This window comes from Choloepus didactylus, chromosome 2 (genome assembly GCF_015220235.1).
Source record: "Choloepus didactylus isolate mChoDid1 chromosome 2, mChoDid1.pri, whole genome shotgun sequence".
In the NCBI taxonomy this organism is placed as follows: Eukaryota; Metazoa; Chordata; class Mammalia; order Pilosa; family Megalonychidae; genus Choloepus; species Choloepus didactylus.
Window position 1 is genome coordinate 138868303 of NC_051308.1, and position 10670 is coordinate 138878972.

At 33.9% G+C, this 10670-nt stretch overlaps 1 pseudogene; it reads right to left on the reverse strand.

Moving 5' to 3' along the window:
- Positions 1–237: 237 nt before the first annotated feature.
- On the reverse strand, positions 238–1034 carry LOC119513469 (annotated as a pseudogene).
- Between the last annotated feature and the right edge of the window lie 9636 nt (positions 1035–10670).

Here is a 10670-nt window from a genome sequence, read left to right on the forward strand (position 1 = left end):
CAAATGTACTCTACCAAACATTTATAACATGTATTAAAATTTTACAACCCCATATTGGTCACCTCAAGATGAAAACAAGTAACTCCCTAAGTGTTAACTGGCTTGACTCCCTAATATTAAACATAAAAACCACACAGGAAATACAGAAATTCAAACAGAAGTAACATAAACCTATCATAAATCATACACACACACAAAAAAAAACCTGTTTGTGGGACAGCATGGATGACAAATGGTCTACTGTGTAAATTTTAGAATGAGGCAATCACAACTTGGAAGACCTACTCTTACTTCAACCCTGTTTCCTTGGGTATCCAACATCCACAATGTCAAGTTGTCTCTCAGTAGTTGCATTACTAGCATGCTGTCTTTGTATGACTCTTAATGTTTCAAGTTCAGCAATGGCTTTGTCAAAAGCTGTCTTTGCAAGAGAGTAGGCTTTCTCTGGGGAGTTCAGAATCTCATAATACAACACAGAAAAGTTAAGGGCTAGACCCAATCTGATAGGATGCATTGGTTGCATTTCCCTTTTGCTGATTTCAAATGCTTCTTGGTATGCTTATTGTGACTGATCACAGTCCCTTTCTTGTTATTGTCAGCAGCAACCTCAGCCAGGTAAGAATAGTAGACATCTTTCATTTTCAAAGGGAAGACTTTGCTCTCTGTTTGTGAGGCATTGGGTATCAAAAACTTTTTTGAAAGAGGCAGAACATCATTGCAGATATCTGTTAGCTTTGTCTCAATTTTCTCTGTTTTTTGTGTGTGTGTGTGTGTGTGTGTGTGTGTGTGTGTGTGTGTGTGTGCTGTCTGCCATTTTTTCTCAGCACCTTCCATCTTTTGCTCAACACCTGAGACCACCTGCCTAGATGACCTATGAGCTCCTACATTTTTCTAAGTAACTGAAAGAAGATTCCTTTCCTCATTAGATAGTTCAGCTACTCGCTCAGTTACAGACTTCATGCAGGCTACCATGTCATCATATCGCTCACCTGCTCGGCCAGTTTGGCCTTCTGCACCAGCTCATTTTTATCCATGACTGGATGTTCTGCATCCAGGATAGGTGACAGCAGACAAATTGCACTTAGCAGTCTCTGGGCCACAGCAGTGGCAAGGCTGAGAATGCTGGGCTCATTTAGTTTTGAATTAGCTGCCATTCTATCTGAGAAGCTTTGCTTCTGGTGATTAGTTTACTGTGATGATGGGTACCACAGATCCAAATATCTGGCATACTAGCCTGGCTCATTCATACGGTGATGGCAGGTTTTTAGGTTCAGCAAGGGTGGAAGCTGAAGCTTTCTTGAGGGCTAAATCCAAAATTGGCACCCTGATATCATGGTCAAAGCAAGTGCAATATAGTGGGATGAAGAAGGGATTTCAAAGTCCTGTGGACATTTCTGAAATCAGTCACATTCAGTGAGTGACATGGTCAGAATTATATTTTAGGTTATGGTAGGTAACATCAGATGTATGTTAGAATAATGATTCCTTACTCCTCAACCATTGAATCAGAATCTCTGAAGCTAGAATAAAAAATATATACTTTTGGAAAATATATCCAGGCATATCAGAAGGGCAGTCTTGGTTAAGAAATGTTATTTCCACTAGATAACTCTGGTGGCAATATGAGAGTCAGGTATTTTTTTGTAGTCAAGTGTTTTTACTTTTATTTTATTTTACTTTTTTATCTAACAGAAATTATCTCCTCCTAGGTTAAGCAAAAACACATAATATCCAATAAGATATTGGACTATCTTATGTAATCCAAGAATGATCTGAAAAACTAAGCATTGGGAAGTACAGATAGCATGACATTTAGCTGTGGAACTTACCTAATGAGCTAGTACTGTCATTAACATGATTTAGCTACTAACAATTCCAAGTCTCTACATTCAAAATTCAAAATTCTAGGGGAAGAAAATCTAAGCCAATATGTGTCAGGTGTCCACTCTTGAACCAATAGGAATTCAGGCCCATGGAGCAGAAGCCAGGCTTATGAGAATGCAGCCCCATGGGTGAGGGAGGTAATTGTCAGAGAAAAACATTTGGGCAACTACCCCTAATGTTGTTCAGTGTATTGCATTAGGGTTCGAAGAGTAGAATTAGGAAGATATTTTGGGGACAACTGCAATAATTCAGTTACAAGGTGATAAAGAACAAACATTTGATATGGAGAGGAGAGATACAGTCTGGAAACCCTTTGTAATTTTTAATAGTGTGGAAGGTTTAGAACTATTCTGAAACACAGGATCATGAAGTAGAAGTCACGCAATCAATTGACATTCATGGAGTTGATTTTAGGGATGGAGTTCTGACCAAATGTGTGATATAATGATGTATCAAGCTTGTACACATTTATGTTACTAGATAAAGCACTTCTACAAAACTGAAAATATTATCATTCCAAGGTAATTGTATAGTTCATTTTTTCAATTTTTTAACTGATTACATTGTAATCGGAGTTCAGTATATACCAAGTCAATGAACAAAATATTTTGCATTTAAATATAAAACGTAAAAAAATAAGAACAAAATTCCTTGAATTGCTGAGTTGTATTAAGTAGCCATCTGATGGATGTAAGAAGTTGCAAAGTCTAGAAAGAGTTTGAATAAAATGTACATATTTGTTAAGATATAATAAAAGTAACTTAGATTGTGGTAGATGTTGCAGAAACAAATTAGAATGAGACCTCAAGAACATTGGGAACTCTGAATATACTGCAAAGCATTGAAATCACAGCTTATATCCCTCATAGGTCCATATGGAGGCACTTAACTATGAAGTTCCTTGAAAAGGTTGCAAAGCTTAAAGGAAGAATATTTTATTTTGACAATTTTTATTTGCATTTTTGATGGCCATACATGAGTAAGGAAAAAAAAAAAAAAAAAAAGCCTTTTGCTATTTCAGAGCTGTCCAGAACAAAGATGTAAAGAGGTTCATAAAAAGTAAAAGAACTATATTGCCTTGATGTACTGACTTTCATTTTTGAAAGATCACATAGCTTTTTACAGATTTAACAACCTGACATACAGAGATCATTTCAACCTCTGCTGAAATACAATCAGCCTAGGGGTGAAGCTCACCTGTTATTAAACTGCCTCTGGCAGCACTACAAAATAGTTTAGTACAGAAGATAAAAGAGAAGGTCAGACCTCATTAAAACTTCTACTTCTAGAAGGAGTTACCACAAGGCTAGTGAATCTTGGGGAAGAACTGGTTGTAACCCAGGTGAAACTGTCTTATTTGATAGAGAAGTTGGTATCAAAAATATCACTCCTTTCTCTCGGTGACAAGGAAATATATACGAAGGACCAGATCAGTAAAATTCAAGCAGACATACCCTGCATACATGCATTCTAACCTCACTCCTCCCCTCCTCCCTTCACTCCATTTATTGTCATTGGGGTGGGTATGGAGGTAGAAAAATGGCCTATTCTATTTCTCAGGGAAATAAGTACAAAATTACCTAAAAAGTAATTTTACTATTTTTAAAATATATGTTTGAAAGGGTTTGTGGCCACCAGATTTAACGACGAGCATGGGGTTGCTGACCATTTGGCTTTAAATGATAAAAATCTTAAGGTAACATACTAAATTCCATAAGAATTGCTCACTGATATTCCTTTATATTTGTTCAGACTTCCTTTTTCACACTGAATTGGACTACAGCACTGGGTAGAGGATAAACATGCTAATTACTACTAACCAACGGAAGGAAGGTAAGAATTGCATTGTCCCAATTATTTTGTTCACATGTCTAATCAGAGGATTTCTATTCCATCATCCAAAAATTCATTAATAATTTCTAAAGATAATTATCTTGCATGATTAAATTGATAATACAAATATTGCCTATTAAACATATGAAGAAGGAAACTACTTTTTAGGAAATGAAATATGCACTTCACAATTTTAGTTATACACTAGGAAGTGAGGGAAATAGAGACACATGGATTGCATGCATCCCACGACTAAACTGCTGATAAGTGATCAGTGAGAACATTCAGAACACCTCGCTTCAGGAAAGATTGAGTGAGACACCCTAATGAGGAGTTCATAATGGCTGCAAGCCAAGAAATCAGTCGAACTGGTCTCCTTCAGAGTCTATCACTCACCTCATTAGGCTACTGAAAAATGGAACCAAGACTCTCAACTTCATTCCCCACAGACTTTTGACCCACTGAAGGGTTAACACTGAAGAACAATAACTCTGTTTTGACAGTAATACATTCCATGTTAGGGACGATACACTGTGCAAGAGTCTGAAGCCTCAATTCTGGCTTTTCTCTATATCCATAATAAATACATATAAATCAGAACCAATTATTGAACTGAATATCTTTGAGAAAAACTCCCAGTATTAAGATCACTTACTTTTCTTCGTAAGCCACCTGTTTTATGGTCAGATTTTAGCAACTGATGTGCTGATGGACTTAAAAGCAGTTTGTTTGAAGTGATGTGTCCTTGATCATGATTCCCTCTGTTTTAAATTCTCATTCCTCCCTCTGTTGTTCTCCTGGAACCTTCTACCTGCCATTCACTCTAACATTCTCCTAGCCAGATTTTGTTGTTCTGACTCAAAACTTCGTTCATCCCTCTATGTAAGAATTATTATACTGTATCTAAAGATAAATATTTTATTGAAGTATGACATTTATATAGAAAAGCATGCAAATCATCAGTGCATGGCTTTCATATCGTAAACACACCTATGTAAATTCTAAGCAAATAAAGAAATAAAATGTTATCAGAACCAAAAGAGCTCCCGTCTTGTCCCCTTGCAGTCATTTTTACCTCCTCTCTGAAAGAAACCTTATCCTGATATCTGACAGGATTTAATTTAATTTGGCCTGCTTAAACTGCAAAATGGAATCACAGATTATGTAATCTTTTTTTATCTGGCTTCTTTCACTCAACATTGTGTTTGTGAAATCCATTTATACTGTTGTATGTAGTTCTATCTCGGTCTCTCCCTTGCTGTGGTTTTTGATTAAATGAATACATTCCAATTTATCTATTCTGAACTTGATGGACTTTTGGTCATTCCATGTTCTCGACTATAACACATAATGCCTCAATAAACATTCTTGTCCATGTTCAGTATCTATTTCTGTTGTGTTCTATATCTAGGAGTGGAATTTCTGGGTCATAAGATAAACTTATATGCAGTTTTAGCAGAACTAACCAAGCATTTTCCAAAGCAGTCGTAATATTTTATACTTCTACCAGTGTGTTCAAGAGTTTTATTTGCTCCTTGTCATGGATAATTGCCATAATTTTATTTAATTTTTTTATAAAAGTAAAAATTACACCAGATGAAAAATTAAATAGCACAAAGAGGATTCTAATTAAATGTAGAAATGCTCAGTTCCAACAATTAGCCACACTGTTTATTCTCACCGTATGTGACTCTTTGTTGTCAGTTCTTCTGACAGCTACTTACATTTCCACTGTGACTAATATAATTTATATAAAACCACCCCTTTTATGCCCCCATTTCTCTCAGTTTATTTATAGCTAAACTATCACATTATGTATTGTCCAAACTGGCATATTTTTGAGAGTAAAAGACAGTGCTAATGGGATGGTACTGTTTGGGGCAAACCTATTTATAACACTATTCCTGATAATGCCACTAATTTCCCCAGAACTTCAAATAATACTCTGGCTTTTATTCCATCAACCATAGACAATATCTCTTTTCCTCTAATTTTATGTGAGGATGTTAGTGCTCCCACATTTCTTCTCCATCCTCCTTAAACCCTTAATCCCTCAAACTCTATAGTCTGCATCTGTACTTGCATTTTGTCAATATTGATCAAATTTATATTCCATTATTAAATCTTTGTTAAGCCATCATAATTCATAAATAAGTAGATTAAATTTACATTGTTCACTAAAGAGTAAAAGTAATGTGATATGTTTTTATTTCCTTATCTGTGGGTAAAATATCAGGGCCCTGTAAAACTGAAAGCTAAATGTTACCATAGTTATATTAAACAACTTTTCCTTTACTTTTTCTATGACTCGTAGCATTAGCATATTTTAATGCTATTCAACAGAATCGATCATCCGTTTATTCTGTTGATATTTGTTTAAGATTTCCTTTCTGGGTCTCCTTTGTTTCCATCCTCCAATCTAGATGGATTGTATTTTAATCCTCCACAAAAAATGTCATCCTGTATGGGATGTTACTCCTTTACTAGGTACACTACTGTTTTCCAGAGGCCATGTTTTTGCTTCTTCGGTTTACTTCAATTTTTTCCCCTAATTTGAATGATCAAATGATTTTGTAAACAAGAGTATAGAAATGGAGGAATTAAATTTTAGTCTGGTATGTATTTAATTGGTTCTTATGTGATTTATTTTGTTTTCCAGTTTGTCTGGGAACTAAACTACAAAACAATATTCTCCATTCCCTTAGGTGGCCTTGCATCCTTGTTTCATAGAATCAGTTATTGCTAGTAACAATTCTTATTGCAATTAGATTCTTGTTTCTTTGCAAACGATCTGGTTCTTTTCCCCTCTGGAAGTTTTTACGATGTTCTCTTTATCTTATATGTTTTAAAATTTTACCATAATGCATCTAGACATGTGTACTTTTTCATTCATTTTGTGAGCACTCAGTAGATATTTTCATTCCTGGAAGATTTACTTCTAATATTTCCTCACTAATTTCCTCTCTACATTTCCTCTTTTAACTGTTTAGCTCACTTCTACTTGTTGACACATTACTTCTGGGATTGATACTGTCTTGTTTTCATATTTTGGCATTTTGTTACATTTTCTGAAAGATTTAATTTTTCTTTCCAGCTATCTATTGATTTTTCCCCATATTTTGGCAATAATATGTTCAGTTCATGAGTGCTCTTTATCATACTTTTCTCTTTTTCCCCAAGATGTCCCACTCTTATTTCTGTAGGATAGTACTTATGCATTTGCCTTAGCTCTGAACATTGTCTTGCTTTATTAGATTACATATATATATATATACACACACACATGTAGTTTTTGTGTTTGGACTAGACCTAGGAAATCAACATTCCAAATTAGAATGGAGGATAAAGTGCAATTGGACAGAGGTCTCCAAGAAAAGTTGAAAGAAAATTGCCTAATTATGTTCAGATATTTGGAAGAATTATTGTTAGTCATTGACATATCTGTTGGGGAATTTTTTTAAAATTAGCAATGACTATATAAAAATATGGAAAATGAAAATTTTCATAATTATTGACTTCAGGTAATACAAAACATGCAGAAGAAAATAAAACTTGTCATAGCACTACTTAAATCAGATGAGACTATCATTTCTATAATTATAACATGAGAATTAGATCCCTTAAACTTAAGGAAAACCTTGTTATAAAACTACAGCACTTTTCTTGTCCTAAAAGTTAGGCAGAAGCATTTCATCCCATGATGCTTCCCCTTCATTCTCCTCTACACAAAGAATGTATAATACATAATACATTTACTATAGTTTTAATGTGGTTTCAGGAAGTAGAGAACATAATTTCACATGGCCATCTTGAACCAGAAGTCTAACATTGCATTTGTAAAATCTATTCACATTTCTTCCTCTTATACTAGACTGAGTTATGAACCAAAGCAAATCTAATTTATTTTTGTATTACCAATTCCTGTTCAATGACTGCCACTTTATGAATTTTTAATATTGCATTTAATTTGCTGTGTAGTAGCCATTTTTCAACCCACTTATTTGAAACTTAAGAACTTTTCCACTCAATCTCTTATATATCATATAGCTTCTTACTTCCAATTTATTAAGAACTTATCGTTGTCATCCTTCATATAAACTCATGAACAATTTTGAAAATAAAAAGCTCTCAGGGGCTGCATGTAGAATTTCCCTTAAATAATTCATTTCTATAAGTTAATATGTATTAAAAGTAATCAGCAATTAAAGTCCTATTGTAACAGAAGAGGTTTTAGGATTCTATTTCAAATATGTTCAACAGATTTGTATGGTGATATATTGAATAGGTTTCCCAATGATTCCATATCTTCATGCACTCAAGCTAATTTTGTATATCTCCTCCCAAATATCCTACTAGCTCTAAGTTTTTATGGTTCTGCAATTTTTATGGGAAAAACTTTTTTATGTACCTCACCTGAAATTATGGACTGTGGTTACAGACTGGAATTGATAATAATCATAGCATTGTAAAACTATTTATGTAATAATAAAACAGAGGAATTTTAATTTATGGGTTCATATTACAACCATAGTTGGTGATCATCAGACATTTGACTTACCTCCTAGAAAAATAAGAGTCTGCATCAGAAAGCACTATAACTTCAAGTTATGAGCAATCTGACCTGGTATTCATTAGATCTGAATAAAAAGTAAGTATTTCTAGAAGGCACTTCATAGACCTCATTAGCAGTTTCAGATGAGACATTGATGTCCTGACCATGAGCTTTTGCTAATTTGAAAGGCTGGATTTTCATCTAGGCATGATCAGTAAGGGGCTAGACATAATCTAAAGATTACTTTTAATATTGGCAAGCAAAGCCATCAGATGAAGAGTCCTGTGAGTCTTACTAATTTAATGCCAATGTAAATGACACAATGTAAACGCTATTTCGTTCTATTTGCTGGAGTCCAATAAGTTCAAGTGAGCAATAAAAACCTACTTTCAAACTCATCTACCCCTGTGAATAATGTCTATAAAATACTCTTTTTTTCCCCTAAAACAAATGCATCTTGAAAGTCAATAAAGCAAGGTGATATTAGAAAAGAATATTTTTTTTTTTAGGAGGAAAAGGAAGTCCTAAGAATGCTACCAGATTATGTTATGTAAATACTTCCAATCTAAGAAGAAAATATACTAATGTATACTAGCTATTAGCTCAATTATATAACCTTAATACATTTCAAATTTTCAAAAGAGCAGTTCTACAAGTAATACAAAATATTGAAGAAGAATCATTCAGTCAGCTTAACTTCTCCATTTTGTGAAGTACAGTAAATATGTATGTATATATAGAAAAATATTACAGGTAATGCAGATTGCAACTGGATTTTCAGTGTTTTTGCAGTGTTCATACTTCAGCAAATAAGCAAAGTAATTAAATGTAGTAACAACAAGATAGCATTTATCATGTACTAAATGAGTCACATGTTTTTAAGTGAAAGTATAAAATTATGACAAGGATGTGACAAAATGGGCATATTCATTAACTATGGGAAAGAATGTAAATGTTTACAAACATTTTTATTCTTTCATTTCTTTATTCATTCATATCTGCTCTATTTTGTAGGAATAGAGTATTCAAATAATTGGGGTAGCATTCTGTTCAGGGAAGAATATAGGAAGAAAGAGAGAAAATTCTAAGTAAACAGCTGTCTAAGATAAATTTTCATCACAACAAGTGCTTTAAAGAAAGTAAAATGGAAAAAAAAGGTGTGTTTGTATGTATGTGAGTGTAAGGGAGGTTTTGGAGGGTCAGAGGAAACTTGTCTGTGGAGATAACCTTTGAGAGCCGGTCATTTAAAGAATGGACACAATCTTTCGTTGGAAAATGAGAATATTCTAGTCAACTGAGTTTTCTTACTTAAAATTTGTCTAAATCTTTTATTTTCTTCAATTGTGTATGCATGCAGCAAACATTTCCTGAGATCTTATTGGCTAGGCACTATGCTGTGCACTAGAGATTAAAAAAAAATCTTTATGAAACACTGTGCTTCAAGGAGCATTTAGGCAAGAGTGAAATGAGAAAACAAATGCATGATCGAATGAAGATTTTGCAAGGTTCTGTGTGAGTTCATAGAAGAGGTCCTAAGTCAGATAGTTAGATTCAGAAACTGCTTGCTATTGGAGACTGGAAAGCTCTCCCTTGTATATGCTCTGTGCTCAAGAGCACTATGTGTTTATTGACTTAATTTTGATAACCTCATGTTATAACCCATAGCATCAATATTTATTACACTAGCTTGGAGATGGAGGTGTGAGAAATTAGGCTGAACTTTTACTATCTCCTGAGCATTTCCTGAAAGTTTGTTTTCCATACAATTCTACAACCCAACTTTTTTTCTTGTTATTTGATATTTTAAAGTATAAGTGAAATGTAGAAAACTTCAGGCAACTTGAAGGTATAGTTAGTTGTGTTATCAAGTAATAGGAAATAAAAGCATTAAGAAATATCCTAACTTTAAAAATGTTAACATCCACCTACCTCTGTAATTGTATCTAGAAGTATTCTTTAATTTTCCTTTAAAAATGGCCATACAGCTTACATTTAGAGGAATTTGAATTTTATTTTCTGTAATCAAGTATTTACAAGATGAGAAAGTGTACCACCACTTCAGATATTTCAAAAATTTTTACTGATCTTGAAAAATTGTGGAATCATCAAGATTCTCATTTGAAGGTTGTTTAAATACCAATTTTTATAGAACTGTCAGTTTTTGCATTACTTTTTGATGTATGTGATTATTTATGGTTTTTCATTTGTGTATATATTCTGAGTGCTGACAGATAAAGAGAGAATTTCCAAAGATTTAGATTACTTTCTCTCAGATATAATCTCTGTACCCTAAAATAAAACACAGATGGAGGGGCATTTGGCTCAGGAAAACAAATCAGGACCTGTGCCATTGGTGAGAGCCTGGACTTGCCTGGAGATAGCACTGAACTGGGTTTCTGCA